The 23,914-nt window shown below is 54.1% G+C and overlaps 1 protein-coding gene across 3 annotated transcripts in view; it reads right to left on the bottom strand.

Moving 5' to 3' along the window:
• Positions 1-23,914, bottom strand: part of SEPTIN12 (septin 12) — a 331,103-nt gene that overhangs the window by 166,168 nt on the left and 141,021 nt on the right. The gene's annotated exons all lie outside the window — the stretch shown is intronic.

Raw genomic sequence — 23,914 nt, 5'->3', positions numbered from 1 at the left:
GTCCCTCGCTGTCCTGCGTCCCTCCTATCCCATCACTGATCTGTCCCTCGCTGTCCTGCGTCCCTCATATCCATCATTGATCTGTCCCTCACTGTCCTGCATCCCTCATGTCCTGTCACTGATCTGTCCCTCGCTGTCCTGCATCCCTCAAATCCTGTCACTGATCTGTCCCTCGCTGTCCTGCACCCCTCATGTCCTGTCACTGATCTGTCCCTCGCTGTCCTACGTCCCTCGTGTCCTGTCATTGATGTGTCCCTCGCTGTCCTGCATCCCTCATATCCATCACTTATCTATCCCTCACTGTCCTGCATCCCTCATATCCCATCACTGATCTGTCCCTCGCTGTCCTGCATCCCTCATGTCCTGTCACTGATCTGTCCCTCGCTGTCCTGCGTCCCTCATATCCTGTCACTGATCTGTCCCTCGCTGTCCTGCGTCCCTCATGTCCTGTCACTGATCTGTCCCTCGCTGTCCTGCGTCCCTCATATCCTGTCACTGATCTGTCCCTCGCTGTCCTGCGTCCCTCATATCCCATCACTGATCTGTTCCTCGCTGTCCTGCATCCCTCATGTCCTGTCACTGATGTGTCCCTCGCTGTCCTGCTTCCCTCATGTCCCATCACTGATCTGTCCCTCGCTGTCCTGCATCCCTCATGTCCTGTCACTGATCTGTCCCTCGCTGTCCTGCATCCCTCATGTCTTGTCACTGATCTGTCCCTCGCTGTCCTGCGTCCCTCATGTCCTGTCACTGATCTGTCCCTCGCTGTCCTGCATCCTTCATGTCTTGTCACTGATGTGTCCCTCGCTGTCCTGCATCCCTCATGTCCTGTCACTGATCTGTCCCTCGCTGTCCTGCGTCCTTCATGTCTTGTCACTGATGTGTCCCTCGCTGTCCTGCATCCCTCATGTCCTGTCACTGATCTGTCCCTCGCTGTCCTGCGTCCCTCATGTCCTGTCACTGATCTGTCCCTCGCTGTCCTGCATCCCTCATGTCCTGTCACTGATCTGTCCCTCGCTGTCCTGCATCCCTCATGTTCATCACTGATCTGTCCCTCGCTGTCCTGCATCCCTCATATCCATCACTGATCTGTCCCTCGCTGTCCTGCATCCCTCATGTCCTGTCACTGATCTGTCCCTCGCTGTCCTGCATCCCTCATGTCCTGTCACTGATCTGTCCCTCGCTGTCCTGCATCCCTCATGTCCTGTCACTGATCTGTCCCTCGCTGTCCTGCATCCCTCATGTCCTGTCACTGATCTGTCCCTCGCTGTCCTGCATCCCTCATGTCCTGTCACTGATCTGTCCCTCGCTGTCCTGCGTCCCTCATGTCCTGTCACTGATCTGTCCCTCGCTGTCCTGCGTCCCTCATGTCCTGTCACTGATCTGTCCCTCGCTGTCCTGCATCCCTCATGTCCTGTCACTGATCTGTCCCTCGCTGTCCTGCATCCCTCATGTCCTGTCACTGATCTGTCCCTCGCTGTCCTGCATCCCTCATGTCCTGTCACTGATCTGTCCCTCGCTGTCCTGCGTCCCTCATGTCCTGTCACTGATCTGTCCCTCGCTGTCCTGCATCCCTCATGTCCTGTCACTGATCTGTCCCTCGCTGTCCTGCGTTCCTCATGTCCTGTCACTGATCTGTCCCTCGCTGTCCTGCATCCCTCATGTCCTGTCACTGATCTGTCCCTCGCTGTCCTGCATCCCTCATGTCCTGTCACTGATCTGTCCCTCGCTGTCCTGCATCCCTCATGTCCTGTCACTGATCTGTCCCTCACTGTCCTGCATCCCTCATGTCCTGTCACTGATCTGTCCTTCGCTGTCCTGCGTCCCTCATGTCCTGTCACTGATCTGTCCCTCGCTGTCCTGCGTCCTTCATGTCCTGTCACTGATCTGTCCCTCGCTGTCCTGCGTCCCTCATGTTCTGTCACTGATCTGTCCCTCGCTGTCCTGCGTTCCTCATGTCCATCACTGATCTGTCCCTCGCTGTCCTGCGTCCCTCATGTCCTGTCACTGATCTGTCCCTCTCTGTCCTGCGTCCCTCATGTCCTGTCACTGATCTGTCCCTCTCTGTCCTGCGTCCCTCATGTCCTGTCACTGATCTGTCCCTCTCTGTCCTGCATCCCTCAAGTCCTGTCACTGATCTGTCCCTCGCTGTCCTGCGTCCCTCATATCCTGTCACTGATGTGTCGCTCTCTGTCCTGCAACCCTCAAGTCCTGTCACTGATCTGTCCCTCGCTGTCCTGCGTCCCTCATATCCTGTCACTGATGTGTCCCTCGCTGTCCTGCGTCCCTCATACCCATCACTGATCTGTCCCTCGCTGTCCTGCGTCCCTCATGTCCATCACTGATCTGTCCCTCGCTGTCCTGCGTCCCTCATGTCCTGTCACTGATCTGTCCCTCGCTGTCCTGCGTCCCTCATATCCATCACTGATCTGTCCCTCGCTGTCCTGCGTCCCTCATACCCATCACTGATCTGTCCCTCGCTGTCCTGCGTCCCTCATGTCCTGTCACTGATCTGTCCCTCGCTGTCCTGCGTCCCTCATATCCATCACTGATCTGTCCCTCGCTGTCCTGCATCCCTCATGTCCTGTCACTGATCTGTCCCTCGCTGTCCTGCATCCCTCATGTCCTGTCACTGATCTGTCCCTCGCTGTCCTGCGTCCCTCATGTCCTGTCACTGATGTGTCCCTCGCTGTCCTGCGTCCATCATGTCCTGTCACTGATCTGTCCCTCTCTGTCCTGCATCCCTCAAGTCCTGTCACTGATCTGTCCCTCGCTGTCCTGCGTCCCTCGTATCCTGTCACTGATGTGTCCCTCGCTGTCCTGCGTCCCTCATACCCATCACTGATCTGTCCCTCGCTGTCCTGCGTCCCTCATGTCCATCACTGATCTATCCCTCGCTGTCCTGCGTCCCTCATGTCCTGTCACTGATCTGTCCCTCGCTGTCCTGCGTCCCTCATATCCATCACTGATCTGTCCCTCGCTGTCCTGCGTCCCTCATGTCCCATCACTGATCTGTCCCTCGCTGTCCTGCGTCCCTCATACCCATCACTGATCTGTCCCTCGCTGTCCTGCGTCCCTCATGTCCTGTCACTGATCTGTCCCTCGCTGTCCTGCGTCCCTCATATCCATCACTGATCTGTCCCTCGCTGTCCTGCATCCCTCATGTCCTGTCACTGATCTGTCCCTCGCTGTCCTGCATCCCTCATATCCATCACTGATCTGTCCCTCGCTGTCCTGTATCCCTCGTGTCCTGTCACTGATCTGTCCATCGCTGTCCTGCATCCCTCATGTCCTGTCACTGATCTGTCCCTCGCTGTCCTGCGTCCCTCATGTCCTGTCATTGATGTGTCCCTCGCTGTCCTGCGTCCCTCATGTCTTGTCACTGATCTGTCCTTCGCTGTCCTGCGTCCCTCATGTCATGTCACTGATGTGTCCCTCGCTGTCCTGCGTCCCTCGTGTCCTGTCACTGATGTGTCCCTTGCTGTCCTGCGTCCCTCATGTCCTGTCACTGATCTGTCCCTCGCTGTCCTGCGTCCCTCATGTCTTGTCACTGATATGTCCCTCGCTGTCCTGCATACCTCATATCCTGTCACTGATGTGTCCCTCGCTGTCCTGCGTCCCTCATGTCCTGTCACTGATCTGTCCCTCACTGTCCTGCGTCCCTCATGTCTTGTCACTGATCTGTCCCTCGCTGTCCTGCATACCTCATATCCTGTCACTGATGTGTCCCTCGCTGTCCTGCGTCCCTCATATCCATCACTGATCTGTCCCTCGCTGTCCTGCATCCCTCATGTCCTGTCACTGATCTGTCCCTCGCTGTCCTGCATCCCTCATGTCCATCACTGATCTGTCTCTCGCTGTCCTGCGTCCCTCATGTCCTGTCACTGATCTGTCCCTCGCTGTCCTGCGTCCCTCATGTCCCATCACTGATCTGTCCCTCGCTGTCCTGCATCCCTCATGTCCTGTCACTGATCTGTCCCTCGCTGTCCTGCGTCCCTCATGTCCTGTCACTGATCTGTCCCTCGCTGTCCTGCGTCCCTCATATCCATCACTGATCTGTCCCTCGCTGTCCTGCGTCCCTCATGTCCTGTCACTGATCTGTCCCTCGCTGTCCTGCGTCCCTCATGTCCTGTCACTGATCTGTCCCTCGCTGTCCTGCGTCCCTCATGTCCTGTCACTGATCTGTCCCTCGCTGTCCTGCGTCCCTCATATTCATCACTGATCTGTCCCTCGCTGTCCTGCATCCCTCATGTCCTGTCACTGATCTGTCCCTCGCTGTCCTGCGTCCCTCATGTCCCATCACTGATCTGTCCCTCGCTGTCCTGCGTCCCTCATGTTCCATCACTGATCTGTCCCTCGCTGTCCTGCATCCCTCATGTCCTGTCACTGATCTGTCCCTCGCTGTCCTGCATCCCTCATGTTCCATCACTGATCTGTCCCTCGCTGTCCTGCATCCCTCATGTCCTGTCACTGATCTGTCCCTCGCTGTCCTGCATCCCTCATGTCTTGTCACTGATGTGTCCCTCGCTGTCCTGCGTCCCTCATGTCCCATCACTGATCTGTCCCTCGCTGTCCTGCATCCCTCATGTTCCATCACTGATCTGTCCCTCGCTGTCCTGCATCCCTCATGTCCTGTCACTGATCTGTCCCTCGCTGTCCTGCATCCCTCATATCCTGTCACTGATCTGTCCCTCGCTGTCCTGCGTCCCTCATGTCCCATCACTGATCTGTCCCTCGCTGTCCTGCGTCCCTCATATCCTGTCACTGATCTGTCCCTCGCTGTCCTGCGTCCCTCATATCCCATCACTGATCTGTCCCTCGCTGTCCTGCGTCCCTCATATCCTGTCACTGATCTGTCCCTCGCTGTCCTGCGTCCCTCATATCCTGTCACTGATGTGTCCCTCGCTGTCCTGCGTCCCTCATATCCCATCACTGATCTGTCCCTCGCTGTCCTGCGTCCCTCATATCCTGTCACTGATGTGTCCCTCGCTGTCCTGCGTCCCTCATATCCCATCACTGATCTGTCCCTCGCTGTCCTGCGTCCCTCATGTCCTGTCACTGATCTGTCCCTCGCTGTCCTGCGTCCCTCATATCCCATCACTGATCTGTCCCTCGCTGTCCTGCGTCCCTCATGTCCCATCACTGATCTGTCCCTCGCTGTCCTGCATCCCTCATGTCCTGTCACTGATCTGTCCCTCGCTGTCCTGCGTCCCTCATATCCTGTCACTGATCTGTCCCTCGCTGTCCTGCGTCCCTCATATCCATCACTGATCTGTCCCTCGCTGTCCTGCATCCCTCATGTCCTGTCACTGATCTGTCCCTCACTGTCCTGCATCCCTCATGTCCCATCACTGATCTGTCCCTCGCTGTCCTGCATCCCTCATGTCCTGTCACTGATCTGTCGCTCGCTGTCCTGCGTCCCTCATATCCATCACTGATCTGTCCCTCGCTGTCCTGCGTCCCTCATATCCTGTCACTGATCTGTCCCTCGCTGTCCTGCGTCCCTCATATCCATCACTGATCTGTCCCTCGCTGTCCTGCATCCCTCATGTCCTGTCACTGATCTGTCCCTCACTGTCCTGCGTCCCTCATTTCCTGTCACTGATCTGTCCCTCGCTGTCCTGCATCCCTCATGTCCTGTCACTGATGTGTCCCTCGCTGTCCTGCGTCCCTCATGTCTTGTCACTGATCTGTCCCTCGCTGTCCTGCGTCCTTCATGTCCTGTCACTGATGTGTCCCTCGCTGTCCTGCGTCCCTCGTGTCCTGTCACTGATGTGTCCCTCGCTGTCCTGCGTCCCTCATGTCCTGTCACTGATCTGTCCCTCGCTGTCCTGCGTCCCTCATGTCTTGTCACTGATCTGTCCCTCGCTGTCCTGCATACCTCATATCCTGTCACTGATGTGTCCCTCGCTGTCCTGCGTCCCTCATGTCCTGTCACTGATCTGTCCCTCGCTGTCCTGCGTCCCTCATGTCTTGTCACTGATCTGTCCCTCGCTGTCCTGCATACCTCATATCCTGTCACTGATGTGTCCCTCGCTGTCCTGCATCCCTCATGTCCCATCACTGATCTGTCCCTCGCTGTCCTGCATCCCTCATGTCCATCACTGATCTGTCCCTCGCTGTCCTGCGTCCCTCATGTCCTGTCACTGATCTGTCCCTCGCTGTCCTGCGTCCCTCATGTCCCATCACTGATCTGTCCCTCGCTGTCCTGCATCCCTCATGTCCTGTCACTGATCTGTCCCTCGCTGTCCTGCGTCCCTCATGTCCTGTCACTGATCTGTCCCTCGCTGTCCTGCGTCCCTCATATCCATCACTGATCTGTCCCTCGCTGTCCTGCGTCCCTCATGTCCTGTCACTGATCTGTCCCTCGCTGTCCTGCGTCCCTCATGTCCTGTCACTGATCTGTCCCTCGCTGTCCTGCATCCCTCATGTCCTGTCACTGATCTGTCCCTCGCTGTCCTGCGTCCCTCATGTCCCATCACTGATCTGTCCCTCGCTGTCCTGCGTCCCTCATGTTCCATCACTGATCTGTCCCTCGCTGTCCTGCATCCCTCATGTCCTGTCACTGATCTGTCCCTCGCTGTCCTGCATCCCTCATGTTCCATCACTGATCTGTCCCTCGCTGTCCTGCATCCCTCATGTCCTGTCACTGATCTGTCCCTCGCTGTCCTGCATCCCTCATGTCCTGTCACTGATCTGTCCCTCGCTGTCCTGCGTCCCTCATATCCATAACTGATCTGTCCCTCGCTGTCCTGCGTCCCTCATATCCTGTCACTGATCTGTCCCTCGCTGTCCTGCGTTCCTCATGTCTTGTCACTGATCTGTCCCTCGCTGTCCTGCGTCCCTCATATCCTGTCACTGATGTGTCCCTCGCTGTCCTGCGTCCCTCATATCCAATCACTGATCTGTCCCTCGCTGTCCTGCGTCCCTCATATCCTGTCACTGATGTGTCCCTCGCTGTCCTGCGTCCCTCATATCCCATCACTGATCTGTCCCTCGCTGTCCTGCGTCCCTCATGTCCCGTCACTGATGTGTCCCTCGCTGTCCTGCGTCCCTCATATCCCATCACTGATCTGTCCCTCGCTGTCCTGCGTCCCTCATGTCCCATCACTGATCTGTCCCTCGCTGTCCTGCATCCCTCATGTCCCATCACTGATCTGTCCCTCGCTGTCCTGCATCCCTCATGTCCTGTCACTGATCTGTCCCTCACTGTCCTGCGTCCCTCATATCCATCACTGATCTGTCCCCCGCTGTCCTGCGTCCCTCATATCCTGTCACTGATCTGTCCCTCGCTGTCCTGCGTCCCTCATATCCATCACTGATCTGTCCCTCGCTGTCCTGCATCCCTCATGTCCTGTCACTGATCTGTCCCTCGCTGTCCTGCGTCCCTCATGTCCTGTCACTGATCTGTCCCTCGCTGTCCTGCATCCCTCATGTCCTGTCACTGATCTGTCCCTCGCTGTCCTGCGTTCCTCATGTCCTGTCACTGATCTGTCCCTCTCTGTCCTGCATCCCTCAAGTCCTGTCACTGATCTGTCCCTCGCTGTCCTGCATCCCTCATATCCTGTCACTGATGTGTCCCTCGCTGTCCTGCGTCCCTCATACCCTTCACTGATCTGTCCCTCGCTGTCCTGCGTCCCTCATACCCATCACTGATGTGTCCCTCGCTGTCCTGCGTCCCTCATGTCCATCACTGATCTGTCCCTCGCTGTCCTGCGTCCCTCATGTCCTGTCACTGATCTGTCCCTCGCTGTCCTGCATCCCTCATGTCCTGTCACTGATCTGTCCCTCGCTGTCCTGCGTCCCTCATGTCCTGTCACTGATCTGTCCCACGCTGTCCTGCATCCCTCATGTCCTGTCACTGATCTGTCCCTCGCTGTCCTGCGTCCGTCATATCCATCACTGATCTGTCCCTCGCTGTCCTGCGTCCCTCATATCCATCACTGATCTGTCCCTCACTGTCCTGCGTTCCTCATGTCTTGTCACTGATCTGTCCCTCGCTGTCCTGCGTCCCTCATGTCCTGTCACTGATCTGTCCCTCGCTGTCCTGCGTCCCTCATGTCCTGTCACTGATGTGTCCCTCGCTGTCCTGCGTCCCTCATGTCCTGTCACTGATCTGTCCCTCGCTGTCCTGCGTCCCTCATGTCCCATCACTGATGTGTCCCTCGCTGTCCTGCATCCCTCATATCCTGTCACTGATCTGTCCCTCGCTGTCCTGCGTCCCTCATGTCCTGTCACTGATCTGTCCCTCGCTGTCCTGCGTCCCTCATGTCCCATCACTGATCTGTCCCTCGCTGTCCTGCATCCCTCATGTCCCATCACTGATCTGTCCCTCGCTGTCCTGCATCCCTCATGTCCTGTCACTGATCTGTCCCTCACTGTCCTGCGTCCCTCATATCCATCACTGATCTGTCCCCCGCTGTCCTGCGTCCCTCATATCCTGTCACTGATCTGTCCCTCGCTGTCCTGCGTCCCTCATATCCATCACTGATCTGTCCCTCGCTGTCCTGCATCCCTCATGTCCTGTCACTGATCTGTCCCTCGCTGTCCTGCGTCCCTCATGTCCTGTCACTGATCTGTCCCTCGCTGTCCTGCATCCCTCATGTCCTGTCACTGATCTGTCCCTCGCTGTCCTGCGTTCCTCATGTCCTGTCACTGATCTGTCCCTCTCTGTCCTGCATCCCTCAAGTCCTGTCACTGATCTGTCCCTCGCTGTCCTGCATCCCTCATATCCTGTCACTGATGTGTCCCTCGCTGTCCTGCGTCCCTCATACCCTTCACTGATCTGTCCCTCGCTGTCCTGCGTCCCTCATACCCATCACTGATGTGTCCCTCGCTGTCCTGCGTCCCTCATGTCCATCACTGATCTGTCCCTCGCTGTCCTGCGTCCCTCATGTCCTGTCACTGATCTGTCCCTCGCTGTCCTGCATCCCTCATGTCCTGTCACTGATCTGTCCCTCGCTGTCCTGCGTCCCTCATGTCCTGTCACTGATCTGTCCCTCGCTGTCCTGCATCCCTCATGTCCTGTCACTGATCTGTCCCTCGCTGTCCTGCGTCCGTCATATCCATCACTGATCTGTCCCTCGCTGTCCTGCGTCCCTCATATCCATCACTGATCTGTCCCTCACTGTCCTGCGTTCCTCATGTCTTGTCACTGATCTGTCCCTCGCTGTCCTGCGTCCCTCATGTCCTGTCACTGATCTGTCCCTCGCTGTCCTGCGTCCCTCATGTCCTGTCACTGATGTGTCCCTCGCTGTCCTGCGTCCCTCATGTCCTGTCACTGATCTGTCCCTCGCTGTCCTGCGTCCCTCATGTCCTGTCACTGATGTGTCCCTCGCTGTCCTGCATCCCTCATATCCTGTCACTGATCTGTCCCTCGCTGTCCTGCGTCCCTCATGTCCTGTCACTGATCTGTCCCTCGCTGTCCTGCATCCCTCATGTCCTGTCACTGATCTGTCCCTCGCTGTCCTGCGTCCCTCATATCCATCACTGATCTGTCCCTCGCTGTCCTGCATCCCTCATGTCCTGTCACTGATCTGTCCCTCGCTGTCCTGCGTCCCTCATATCCATCACTGATCTGTCCCTCGCTGTCCTGCATCCCTCATATCCATCACTGATCTGTCCCTCGCTGTCCTGCGTCCCTCATGTCCTGTCACTGATCTGTCCCTCGCTGTCCTGCGTCCCTCATGTCTTGTCACTGATCTGTCCCTCGCTGTCCTGCATACCTCATATCCTGTCACTGATGTGTCCCTCGCTGTCCTGCGTCCCTCATGTCCTGTCACTGATCTGTCCCTCGCTGTCCTGCGTCCCTCATGTCTTGTCACTGATCTGTCCCTCGCTGTCCTGCATACCTCATATCCTGTCACTGATGTGTCCCTCGCTGTCCTGCATCCCTCATGTCCCATCACTGATCTGTCCCTCGCTGTCCTGCATCCCTCATGTCCATCACTGATCTGTCCCTCGCTGTCCTGCGTCCCTCATGTCCTGTCACTGATCTGTCCCTCGCTGTCCTGCGTCCCTCATGTCCCATCACTGATCTGTCCCTCGCTGTCCTGCATCCCTCATGTCCTGTCACTGATCTGTCCCTCGCTGTCCTGCGTCCCTCATGTCCTGTCACTGATCTGTCCCTCGCTGTCCTGCGTCCCTCATATCCATCACTGATCTGTCCCTCGCTGTCCTGCGTCCCTCATGTCCTGTCACTGATCTGTCCCTCGCTGTCCTGCGTCCCTCATGTCCTGTCACTGATCTGTCCCTCGCTGTCCTGCATCCCTCATGTCCTGTCACTGATCTGTCCCTCGCTGTCCTGCGTCCCTCATGTCCCATCACTGATCTGTCCCTCGCTGTCCTGCGTCCCTCATGTTCCATCACTGATCTGTCCCTCGCTGTCCTGCATCCCTCATGTCCTGTCACTGATCTGTCCCTCGCTGTCCTGCATCCCTCATGTTCCATCACTGATCTGTCCCTCGCTGTCCTGCATCCCTCATGTCCTGTCACTGATCTGTCCCTCGCTGTCCTGCATCCCTCATGTCCTGTCACTGATCTGTCCCTCGCTGTCCTGCGTCCCTCATATCCATAACTGATCTGTCCCTCGCTGTCCTGCGTCCCTCATATCCTGTCACTGATCTGTCCCTCGCTGTCCTGCGTTCCTCATGTCTTGTCACTGATCTGTCCCTCGCTGTCCTGCGTCCCTCATATCCTGTCACTGATGTGTCCCTCGCTGTCCTGCGTCCCTCATATCCAATCACTGATCTGTCCCTCGCTGTCCTGCGTCCCTCATATCCTGTCACTGATGTGTCCCTCGCTGTCCTGCGTCCCTCATATCCCATCACTGATCTGTCCCTCGCTGTCCTGCGTCCCTCATGTCCCGTCACTGATGTGTCCCTCGCTGTCCTGCGTCCCTCATATCCCATCACTGATCTGTCCCTCGCTGTCCTGCGTCCCTCATGTCCCATCACTGATCTGTCCCTCGCTGTCCTGCATCCCTCATGTCCCATCACTGATCTGTCCCTCGCTGTCCTGCATCCCTCATGTCCTGTCACTGATCTGTCCCTCACTGTCCTGCGTCCCTCATATCCATCACTGATCTGTCCCCCGCTGTCCTGCGTCCCTCATATCCTGTCACTGATCTGTCCCTCGCTGTCCTGCGTCCCTCATATCCATCACTGATCTGTCCCTCGCTGTCCTGCATCCCTCATGTCCTGTCACTGATCTGTCCCTCGCTGTCCTGCGTCCCTCATGTCCTGTCACTGATCTGTCCCTCGCTGTCCTGCATCCCTCATGTCCTGTCACTGATCTGTCCCTCGCTGTCCTGCGTTCCTCATGTCCTGTCACTGATCTGTCCCTCTCTGTCCTGCATCCCTCAAGTCCTGTCACTGATCTGTCCCTCGCTGTCCTGCATCCCTCATATCCTGTCACTGATGTGTCCCTCGCTGTCCTGCGTCCCTCATACCCTTCACTGATCTGTCCCTCGCTGTCCTGCGTCCCTCATACCCATCACTGATGTGTCCCTCGCTGTCCTGCGTCCCTCATGTCCATCACTGATCTGTCCCTCGCTGTCCTGCGTCCCTCATGTCCTGTCACTGATCTGTCCCTCGCTGTCCTGCATCCCTCATGTCCTGTCACTGATCTGTCCCTCGCTGTCCTGCGTCCCTCATGTCCTGTCACTGATCTGTCCCTCGCTGTCCTGCATCCCTCATGTCCTGTCACTGATCTGTCCCTCGCTGTCCTGCGTCCGTCATATCCATCACTGATCTGTCCCTCGCTGTCCTGCGTCCCTCATATCCATCACTGATCTGTCCCTCACTGTCCTGCGTTCCTCATGTCTTGTCACTGATCTGTCCCTCGCTGTCCTGCGTCCCTCATGTCCTGTCACTGATCTGTCCCTCGCTGTCCTGCGTCCCTCATGTCCTGTCACTGATGTGTCCCTCGCTGTCCTGCGTCCCTCATGTCCTGTCACTGATCTGTCCCTCGCTGTCCTGCGTCCCTCATGTCCCATCACTGATGTGTCCCTCGCTGTCCTGCATCCCTCATATCCTGTCACTGATCTGTCCCTCGCTGTCCTGCGTCCCTCATGTCCTGTCACTGATCTGTCCCTCGCTGTCCTGCGTCCCTCATGTCCCATCACTGATCTGTCCCTCGCTGTCCTGCATCCCTCATGTCCCATCACTGATCTGTCCCTCGCTGTCCTGCATCCCTCATGTCCTGTCACTGATCTGTCCCTCACTGTCCTGCGTCCCTCATATCCATCACTGATCTGTCCCCCGCTGTCCTGCGTCCCTCATATCCTGTCACTGATCTGTCCCTCGCTGTCCTGCGTCCCTCATATCCATCACTGATCTGTCCCTCGCTGTCCTGCATCCCTCATGTCCTGTCACTGATCTGTCCCTCGCTGTCCTGCGTCCCTCATGTCCTGTCACTGATCTGTCCCTCGCTGTCCTGCATCCCTCATGTCCTGTCACTGATCTGTCCCTCGCTGTCCTGCGTTCCTCATGTCCTGTCACTGATCTGTCCCTCTCTGTCCTGCATCCCTCAAGTCCTGTCACTGATCTGTCCCTCGCTGTCCTGCATCCCTCATATCCTGTCACTGATGTGTCCCTCGCTGTCCTGCGTCCCTCATACCCTTCACTGATCTGTCCCTCGCTGTCCTGCGTCCCTCATACCCATCACTGATGTGTCCCTCGCTGTCCTGCGTCCCTCATGTCCATCACTGATCTGTCCCTCGCTGTCCTGCGTCCCTCATGTCCTGTCACTGATCTGTCCCTCGCTGTCCTGCATCCCTCATGTCCTGTCACTGATCTGTCCCTCGCTGTCCTGCGTCCCTCATGTCCTGTCACTGATCTGTCCCTCGCTGTCCTGCATCCCTCATGTCCTGTCACTGATCTGTCCCTCGCTGTCCTGCGTCCGTCATATCCATCACTGATCTGTCCCTCGCTGTCCTGCGTCCCTCATATCCATCACTGATCTGTCCCTCACTGTCCTGCGTTCCTCATGTCTTGTCACTGATCTGTCCCTCGCTGTCCTGCGTCCCTCATGTCCTGTCACTGATCTGTCCCTCGCTGTCCTGCGTCCCTCATGTCCTGTCACTGATGTGTCCCTCGCTGTCCTGCGTCCCTCATGTCCTGTCACTGATCTGTCCCTCGCTGTCCTGCGTCCCTCATGTCCTGTCACTGATGTGTCCCTCGCTGTCCTGCATCCCTCATATCCTGTCACTGATCTGTCCCTCGCTGTCCTGCGTCCCTCATGTCCTGTCACTGATCTGTCCCTCGCTGTCCTGCATCCCTCATGTCCTGTCACTGATCTGTCCCTCGCTGTCCTGCGTCCCTCATATCCATCACTGATCTGTCCCTCGCTGTCCTGCATCCCTCATGTCCTGTCACTGATCTGTCCCTCGCTGTCCTGCGTCCCTCATATCCATCACTGATCTGTCCCTCGCTGTCCTGCATCCCTCATATCCATCACTGATCTGTCCCTCGCTGTCCTGCGTCCCTCATGTCCTGTCACTGATCTGTCCCTCGCTGTCCTGCGTCCCTCATATCCTGTCACTGATCTGTCCCTCGCTGTCCTGCGTCCCTCATGTCCTGTCACTGATCTGTCCCTCGCTGTCCTGCATCCCTCATGTCCTGTCACTGATCTGTCCCTCGCTGTCCTGCGTCCCTCATGTCCATCACTGATCTGTCCCTCGCTGTCCTGCGTCCCTCATGTCCTGTCACTGATCTGTCCCTCGCTGTCCTGCGTCCTCCACTGTATCAGGCGCAATGTGTCACACTAATAAGTAAAGAATACTCTGGAGGCAGTGCGGTCCTGATTCTGATGGTGAATAAGACAACGGCATGAGAAACTGGTCACAAGTCCATTCAGCCACAGGGGACTATTTTTACAAGCAATAAGCCCCAAATCCTGTGTAAATGGGAGGCTTCAACCTATGTATCCGGCCTCACAGCCAGCAATGGCCATCGCTAGCGCTCTCACGTGATACCTTTCTGAACCTTTGTACCACATATTTACAGATGGCGGCAGAGGTACACGTACCAACAGCTGTCCCCCTATGCTGCTTTCCCCTCAGGATGGCGGTCGCAGATGGGAAAACCAATAAAATAACGCAAGCTTATTACATGTACATTAAAACAATTATATTTATATATTTTTTTTTTTTTTTTTTAAACCTATCCTTTTTTATGTATAGTGTTTATGTTTTATTAACTCTGCACTGGAGGCCTGAGAGCGGCCTTATGGTACAGAACACACGTTACCTCACACTGCCAGGTCACGCATGAGCAATGAGCACACACTGCCAGGTCACGCATGAGCAATGAGCACACACAGTGGTCCGGTAACGGTAAGTTTTTGGTAAATAGGATAGAGGGGGTCATTCCGAGTTGTTCGCTCGCAAGCCGTTTTTAGCAGCTTTGCACACGCTAAGCCGCCGCCTACTGGGAGTGAATCTTAGCTTCTTAAAATTGCGAACGAAAGATTCGCAATATTGCGAAAAGACATCTCTGTGCAGTTTCTGAGTAGCTCCAGACTTACTCGGCATCTGAGATCAGTTCAGAGCTTGTCGTTCCTGGTTTGATGTCACAAACACACCCAGCGTTCGCCCAGACACTCCTCCGTTTCTCCAGCCACTCCCGCGTTTTTCCCAGAAACGGCAGCGTTTTTTCACACACACCCATAAAACGGCCTGTTTCCGCCCAGAAACACCCACTTCCTGTCAATCACATTACGATCGCCTGAACGAAGAAAAAGCCGTGAGTAAAATAACTAACTTCCTAGCAAATTTACTTGGCGCAGTCGCAGTGCGAACATTGCGCATGCGCACTAAGCGGAAAATCGCTGCGATGCGATGAAATTTACCGAGCGAACAACTCGGAATGACCCCCAGAATTTTTTTTTCGCAATCAGTTATTTGATAAATAGGACCCAGTAGTCTTTCATGTCCTATATTTGTACTTTTTAATCAAATTTGTTGAACACAGCGAATGCCAAAGACATTTCTCCTCCTACAGACGCTGACCCACATGAGCCATACACAAAGGGGCAGTGAGAACAGCTGACAGATGCAAGGTAAGAAGCTGGAATAATAGCTTTATCTGCAGAGAGTGAACCGGTTGTTCCTGTTCTAGGGAGAATCAGGAAATAAAGAGGAATAAATGGCTCTCTTACACAATCTGAGGCCCCAGTGCGGAGGGGCAGCAGCTGTAAGCGCTGTGCAGCGACGAGGATCAACAACCACACATAGCGCAGCCACTGTCTGAGATTCAGTTGTTCAGTACCTAGGTCACACAATTAGATAGCCATAGAAATTTGCCACACATTACACCTACAACTTCAGATCATGCATCCATCGGAAGGTACGCGCCCTGAAAACGACCTGCGTTTTCCCCGACAACTCCCTTAAAACTCCCCATTAACACCTCCAAACAGCCACTTCCTGGCAATCAGTCTGCGACAAAGTCCTCAGTGCGAGCGGGATCGCGGCAGCACCCTGATATCGCAGCACATGCACAGTTTGCCGATAATCGTTCCGTTTCGTGAACATCACCCATTGTGTTCAAGCATGACTTAGGTCCTTTGGCTCTCTGGCCAGCCTGGTTTGCTGCCAAAGCTGACCAGATCTGCACATACAGATGGAGCCCTGCTCATCTATCCCTCTAATAGCAGTAACTGAGCCAGTGCTGTCGGACTTAGGGGGTCATTCCGAGATGATCGTAACTGTGCTAAATTTAGCACAGCTACGATCATTCACACTGACATGCGGGGGGACGCCCAGCACAGGGCTATCCTGCCCCGCATGTCAGTGCCCCCCCCCCCCCCACACACACACACAGAAGTGCAAAGGCATCACACAGCGGTGATACCTTTGCACTTCAAGAGTAGCTCCCAACCAGTGCAGCTTTAGCGTGCTGGCCGGGAGCAAGTCATCGCTCCCCGGCTCGCAGCGGCTGCGTGTGACGTCACGCAGCCGCTGCGGCCTGCCCCCCATTCGGTCCGGACCGCGCCCACGAAACGGCGGGCAAATGCCACCGTTCCACTCCCCCCCCCCCCCGCCCAGCGACCGCCTCGGCCGTCTGGCACGCGCCGGCGCACTGTGGCGCCGGCGCATGCGCAGTCCTGACCCGATCGCACCGCTGCGATAAACTGCAGCGTGCGATCGGGTCAGAATGACCTCCTTAATCCCCTGCTGTATTATTCTCTCTGTATTGTATTGCAGCTGAGAACAATAGATGAAAGGTTTATGCTAATAAGCCTTGGTGCACCTAGGTGCAGCAGAGAAGCCTAGATGAGCGAGGCTCAATCTGTATTCCTGTCTCGGAGGACATCTACACAACCTAGAAGTACTGAGATTCATTTATGGTGAGGCCCAGGAACTGCCAGCTCAGAGATCTTGCTCCTTTAAACTATGGGGGTCATTCCGAGTTGATCGCTCGCAAGCAGTTTTTAGCAGCCGTGCAAACGCTAAGCCGCCGCCCTCTGGGAGTGTATTTTAGCTTAGCAGAAGTGCGAACGAAAGGATCGCAGCGTGGCTACAAAAAAAGATTGTGCAGTTTCTGAGTAGCTCCAGACCTACTCCTAGATTGCGATCACTTCAGACTGTTTAGTTCTGGATTTGACATCACGAACACGCCCTGCGTTCTCCCAGCCACGCCTGCGTTTTTCCTGGCATGTCTGAGTTTTTTCAATCACTCCCAGAAAGCGGTCAGTTGACACCCAGAAACACCCACTTCCTGTCAATCACTCTGCGGCTGCCAGTGCGACTGAAAAGCTTCGCTAGACCCTGTGTGAAACTACTTCGGCCGCTGTGAAAGTACGTCACGCGTGCGCATTGCGCTGCATACGCATGCGCAGAAGTGCCGCTTTTTAGCATCATCGCTGCGCAGCGAACATTTTCAGCTAGCGATCAGCTTGGAATGACCCCCTATACGCCTTGGAGGCACGCTGGGCACACATGCACCAGTCGACGGGCACAGTGGATCCAGCACTGCTATATGCATCAGAAATGGTCTCTGGTGCACTTGATCAAGGTATTCGGCCAGTGACTTGGGGGGTCATTCCGAGTTGATACCTCGCTGCCGTTTTTCGCAGCGCAGCGAACAGGTTACTACTGCGCATGCGTATGCACCGCAATGCGCAGGCGCGTCGTAGGGCTATAGCGTAGCGGATTATTGCTGGGCGATGGATTTAACAAAGAATCCATTCTCACAGCCGATCGCAAGGAGATTGACAGGAAGAGGGCGTTTGTGGGTGTCAACTGACCGTTTTCTGGGAGTGAAGATCCGAACGCAGGCGTGTCCAGGCGTTTGGAGGGCGGATGTCTGACGTAATTCCGGGACCTGCAACGCTGGATTGATCGCACAGGGTAAGTAACTCTTACCTTGGTCTTGTTCTACACAAAACTTTTTTTGCATAACAGGGCTGCACAAGCGATCGCAGCCCTGCTATGCAAAAATACACTCACCCCATAGGCGGTGTCTACTTGATCGCACGGGCTGCAAAAAGTTGCAGCGTGCGATCAACTCGGAATGACCCCCTAAGTCTACTCATAAGAAATACATGTAGCTTTGCAGCCGTTGCAATAGTTAGGTGTGCGCTACTACGTTTGTGTATGTTGCTTTGTCGCTTTTGTTAAATTATCCGTGTAATAGATATGTTCTGGCGTGTTTTTACTTACTTTGTTCTGTATGTTACAGTGAAAAATCCCAAGAAGCAACATTTGTGACTAGCACGTACCGACATAGGGATCGAATAAGGCAATCTTAATGACTGGTACTGCTTGCTACAGATATGGGGGATTATTCAGAGGGGGTCTGTTTAATTTGCCGACTGTGGGGATTCCGGCGGTCAGGATCCCAATGCCGGAATCCCGCTAGCCGGAATCCCGGCGCTACAGGACTTTTCCCACTTGTAGTTGTAAGTGTCCACGACACCCACAGAGTGGGAATAGATCCTGTGGGGAGTGCAGGGAGCCCACAAGCGTACGCTTTGTGTCCGCCTCGGGATGCTGCTGTTGGTATATTGACGGAATCCGGTCTGAAGATCGACAGTGTCTAGGTCGACAATGTTTAGGTCGACCACTATAGGTCGACAGTCACTAGGTCGACATGGATGGAAGGTCACAGGGTTTCTATGTCGACATGTGCTAGGTCGACAGGTCTACAGGTCGACATGAGTTTTTCACATTTTTTTTCTTTTTTTGAATTTTTTCATACTTAATGATCCACGTGGACTACGATTGGAACGGTAAAGTGTGCCGAGCGAAGCGGTAGCGGAGCGAAGGCACCATGCCCGAAGCATGGCGAGCGAAGCGAGCCATGCGAGGGGACGCGATGCACTAATTTGGGATCCCGGTCACTTTCCGAAGAAAACGACAAAAAAAATAATATATATCCTCATGTCGACCTTTAGACCTGTCGACCTAGCACATGTCGACCTAGAAACCCTGTCGACCTTCCATCCATGTCGACCTAGTGACTGTCGACCTATAGTGGTCGACCTAAACGTTGTCGACCTAGACACTGTCGATTTGATGAACCACACCCATATTGACAGCTGGCATCCTGGCCGCCGGTAAATCATACTGAATCCATTCAGAGCTGTTAGCAAAATAAAAAAGATAGCAATTGGGCAAAACCATGTGCAGTGCAGGTGGGGCAGATATAACATGTGCAGAGAGAGTTAGATTTGGGTGGGTTATATTGTTTCTGTGCAGGGTAAATACTGTCTGCTTTATTTTTACACTGCAATTTAGATTTCAGTTTGAACACACCCCACCCAACTCTAACTCTCTCTGCACATGTTACATCTGCCCCACCTGCAGTGCAGCATGGTTTTGCCCAATTGCTATGTTTTTGGTTTGCTAACAACTCTGAATAATAACCCCCAAAAAGGCTGCGCGGTGCGCTGAGAAGCAGAGTGCTAGCACCTTCCTTGTAAGTTGATCACTTCCACTTGACCCTGCTAATTGCTGTAATCAGATGTACTGTATATTATATATTCTCTGGAGAGGAGGTGGAATGACAGGAACGAGAGGGTCAGAGGTAGCGATTGCAGAGGTTTCATTTTCAAAGTGCATTAGGTATTTTCCCAGGATGCTTTGTGCTGTGGAAGACAATACCTGGGAGCTGTGTGACATACAGTAAGTGCAGGGACTGTTTATACAGCTGCCTAGGGTGTTGGGGCCTTTATTTAAATAAACTGGGCGCTAAATCCACTGCAATAATAAACAGTTGGATGTGTATAATACACGCAGCACTCCCTTTGACGGATGCTCCTGTCACTGGTATATATTGATAATCGTTTACCAGTATAACCACTTCAGAGAATGGAGGGGGGGTGGGGGGGGGGGGGTGGGCAGAGGACGACTGTCTGATATAGTCTGCAGCCGATCCTGCCGCAGGGCTGGGGGCGGAGTGGCCTGTTTATCATACTACCACGTACAGTATGTGGCCATATTGGGCTATTTTGTCCATGTCCCTGTTTAGTTCTGGCTCAGTTCTTCCCTCTGTGTGTTTATTAGCTACTTCAGCCTCCAATACCCCCTATATGCAGAGGACACTCAAATCACTGGCGTTTCTATAATGGGTGCAGTGTGTGCGGTGCGCACGGTCCCCTGAGTCCAGAGGGGGCCCCCATCGCACACCCTGCACTGGGAGTGTTTGTGACGTCAAACCAGGAACGAAACTGACTGAACTGATCGCAGTGTAGGAGTAAGTCTCGAGCTACTCCGAAACTGCAAAGAAATTTCTATTTGCAAATCTGCTAATCTTTCGTTCGCAATTCTGCAAAGCTAAGATACACTCCCAGAGGGCGGCGGCTTAGCGTGTGTACTGCTGCGAAAAAGCAGCTTGCGAGCGAACAACTCGGAATGAGGGCCATGGTTTTGCCTAACTGCTAAAAAATTTCCTGCTGCGATCAACTTGGAATTACCCCCCATATCCTGAATGTCCCAGTCCTTCACCTTCTTGCTCCTAGGACCCTTCTCCTTTCCTCCGTCTCTCTCTTGCCAATAACGCTCCATGCTCTCTCCCTCAAATTCGCTGTCTAGGTATTATCCCTGACTTTCACCTCTCCTACGCACCCCACATACAAGGGCAGATATATTAAGCCTGGAGAAATGATAAAGCAGTGATAAGTGGAAGGTGATAACGCACCAGCCAATCAGCTCCTAACTGACATTTTTCAAACCCGTAATGATTGGCTGGTGCATTATCACCTTCCACTTATCACTACTTTATCCCTTCTCCAGGCTTCATACATCTGCCCCTCAGTTTCCAATCATCCTGCTTCCCCCTCCGTAACACTTCCAGCATCTACTCTGCCATCTGCCAGCAGCTCCGCTGGCTTCCCGTCCTATACAGACTCCATTTCCAGCTCCTCTCACTCCACTACAAAGCCCTCACCGCTCATCTCCTCCCTACAACTCCTTACACATTTACAAACACAGGGCGGGATGTACTAAAGTGAAAATGCGGTAAAACCCCCGTTTTCGGGGGTTTTACAGCATTTTCATATGTACTAACCCCAGTCCGCAGCATTTTCGCCGCTGAGGGTATCACCATCAAAAGATGGCGATACCCTATAGAAGCCTATGGGCTTCTTACCGCCGCTGAGTCGTGGAGCAGGGGGGCTGTGACGGGAGCGTGGAGCGGATACCCGCATGGAGGGAAGCTGGATGTAATTGGAAGTGTCAGGGCAGCAGGGGGTGCGGGGCCGGGTGTCGCCGTCAGCAGGAAGTGTGGGGCGCGGGCACAGCTGCCAAGTCCTCCCCCTCTCCCGCCGGTATCTGTCATCTGCCGGTCCCGTCTCCCGCACAGTTCCATCATGCTTAACTCGTCTGCTGCTGCCCTCGTCTGTGCAGTCTCCTGCCTCTGCCGCCACCTGCCGGGCACCCTCTCCTCTCTGCTATGTTGTTATTAAAGCTGCCCGGCTGCAGGGAGGAGGAGGAGGCATCTGGGACAGCCGGAGACTCCAGAGAGGTGATGGAGACCCCCCGCCAGGTATCGCGGGGGGGCCTCCGTCACCGCATTGCGATGCTGCAGTAGGTGGCGAGGGGCAGCAATGTATTTTAATACATCCTGCCCACACTCCGTCCTGCTGTCCCCTCTCCACTAATGGCTGCTACCTCACCTCATCCCTGATCACCACTTACTACTTCAGAAGTCGGGCTTTTCATGTACTGCCACCAACCCCTGGAATTCCCTCCCATGCTCTATTAAGGCCCCCATCCACTAGTGCGATATGGCCTGTTTTTACGCAATTGAGACGAATTGCTGAGACGGATTGCATGAAAGGTGTCACATTGCAAGTCCTTTTCGTGCGCTTGCGATGCGAGGTGCGCTCCTGTGTGCTTCGCATCGCAATTGCAGATCACACGGACTGACCATGATATTTATCTCAATCGCACAGAAATAGGTTTAAAGGGCCCCATACACTACAACAACATGTCTGAGGCTGAAGTTGGATGCGATTTCCCTTAAAGTCCCTGGGATCTTCCCGGGACTGATTCCATATGATTTGTTACTTTTGTGCTATTTTTGCATAAGATATATCGCATGCGATTGATGAAGCCGCTATACATCGCATGTGATATATCGTATGACATACAATTTTACCATAAGATATATCTGATGGGCTGAATTAGAGGGCTACGGGGCTGGGAGTGTCCTGAGAATGCCAGTCAAACTTCCCTGTGATACATCGCATGCGATATATAACATGCACAAAAAACACACTTTTTTCCATCCGATTACATCCAATTCCGATATATCATTAAAGCAGCACCAACGACCTAGGGGTTCCAATCCAATGCTCACGGGACCGCGCATCAGATCGGATTGGATGTAAAACACATACAATTTGATACTTTTCATAAGATATATCGGCCCAAAAGGTCAAAATCGCATGAAATCGTGCAACATCGTTGTAGTGTATGGGGCCCTTAATAATGTTAGATCGCATGAGATAAATCACATGTAAAAAATACACTCAAGTAGCAAATCGCAATCGCAGGGCTCCTGGGAATCTCCCAGCCAGATTGCAGGAAAAATGGATCCTACTCATTGCTGAGATAAAACTCCCTAGTGGATGGGGACCTTTAGACTTTCATCCTTAAATCTCATCTTTTCATTGGAGCCTGCCACTAATACTCCTAATTTAAGAAGCATGGAAGATGAAAGCGACACATATGGATGAGAACAGCATATCATCAAGCGGATGGGATGAGAGCCACACATCCACAGGCGCAGAATGTGGGAGCCACACATCACCAAGCAGAGGGGATGAGAGCCACATATCACCGAGCGGAGGGGATGAGAGCCACATATCACCAAGCGGAGGGGATGAGAGCCACATATCACCAAGCAGAGGAGATGAGAGCCATATGACCATAGGTACAGAATGTAAGAGCCAAATATCACCAAACAGAGGGAATGAGAGCCATATATCCACAGGCGCAGAATGTGGGAGCCACATATCACCAAGCAGAGGGGGTGAGAGCCACATATAACCAAGCGGAGGGTCTGAGAGCTACATATAACCAAGCAGAGGAGATAGGAGCCACATAGCAACAAGCGCAGAATGGGGGAGCCACATATCACCAAGCAGAGAGAGTGAAAGCCACATAACCACTGGCACAGAATGTGGGAGCCACATATCACCAAGCAGAGGTGAGGAGAGCCACATATCACCTAGCGGAGGAGATGAGAGCCACATATCACCAAGCGGATGGGATGAGAGCAACATATAACCAAGCAGAGGAGATGAGAGCCACATAGCCACAAGTGCAGAATGCGGGAGCCACATATCACCAAGCGGATGGGATGAGAGCAACATATAACCAAGCAGAGGAGATGAGAGCCACATAGCCACAAGTGCAGAATGCGGGAGCCACATATCACCAAGCGGAGGTGATGAGAGCCACAAATCACCAAGTCGAGGGAACCAGAGCCACATATCATATAGCAGAGGGCATGAGAGCCACATATTCACAGGCGCAGAATGTGGGAGCCAAATATAACCAAGCAGAGGAGATGAGAGCCACATAACTACAGGTGCAGAATATGAGAGCCACACATCAGCAAGCACAGGAGGTGAGAGCCACACATCAACAAATGCAGGAGATGAGAGACACACATCAGCAAGCGCAGGAGGTGAGAGGCACACATCAGCAAGCGCAGGAGGTGAGAGCCACACATCAACAAATGCAGGAGGTGAGAGGCACACATCAGCAAGCGCAGGAGGGGAGAGCCACACATCAGCAAGCGCAGGAGGTGAGAGCCACACATCAGCAAGCGCAGGAGGTGAGAACCACACATCAGCAAGCACGGGAGGTGAGAGCCACACATCAGCAAGCACTTCTAGTACACGATACTCCCAGATCTGTACACTGTTATCCTAGAACACTATAGAATAAGTAAGCTGTATGCTATACATCTCCCCTCTGTCCTGCAACATCTGTTTGTCAGGTAGCTGAAGTCTGGAGCATGCAGCCTGCCCCCCTTCTCTCATACAATCTTCTACCCTCCCACTCAAAGGCCCATGAGACACTCCGAGGCAGGGGATGCCGTCCTGTGCCAAGCTAGGAGGAGGAGGGGGGGCGAGGTAGATGAGCAGAAGAAATACCTCACCCTCCCTCTGTGCTTCTTTTCCCAAAGACTGGGAGAATAGCCAGCAGTTGTTCTCCAAATAAGCAGGTCTGGGCTTGTCCACTCCCACTCATCGTGAACCCACCAAATCCCCCCCTTCCTTGTAGATTTTTAAAGGATTCTTCTATGTTGATTTTCAGAACATAACACAGATAGAACGGAGTTTATTTGTACATCCAGGATTTTTTGGGAGTGCATGGGACCTTCAGATGAGGACCCCCTGACTCACTTCTGCTATGAGTTAATAATCACGTGCAAACAGTATATACTAAACAAGCTAC

The sequence above is a fragment of the Pseudophryne corroboree genome, chromosome 7 (genome assembly GCF_028390025.1).
Source record: "Pseudophryne corroboree isolate aPseCor3 chromosome 7, aPseCor3.hap2, whole genome shotgun sequence".
Taxonomy (NCBI): Eukaryota; Metazoa; Chordata; class Amphibia; order Anura; family Myobatrachidae; genus Pseudophryne; species Pseudophryne corroboree.
The sequence above is the reverse complement of the archived record's forward strand: the minus strand, read 5'-3'. Positions and strand labels throughout refer to the sequence as shown.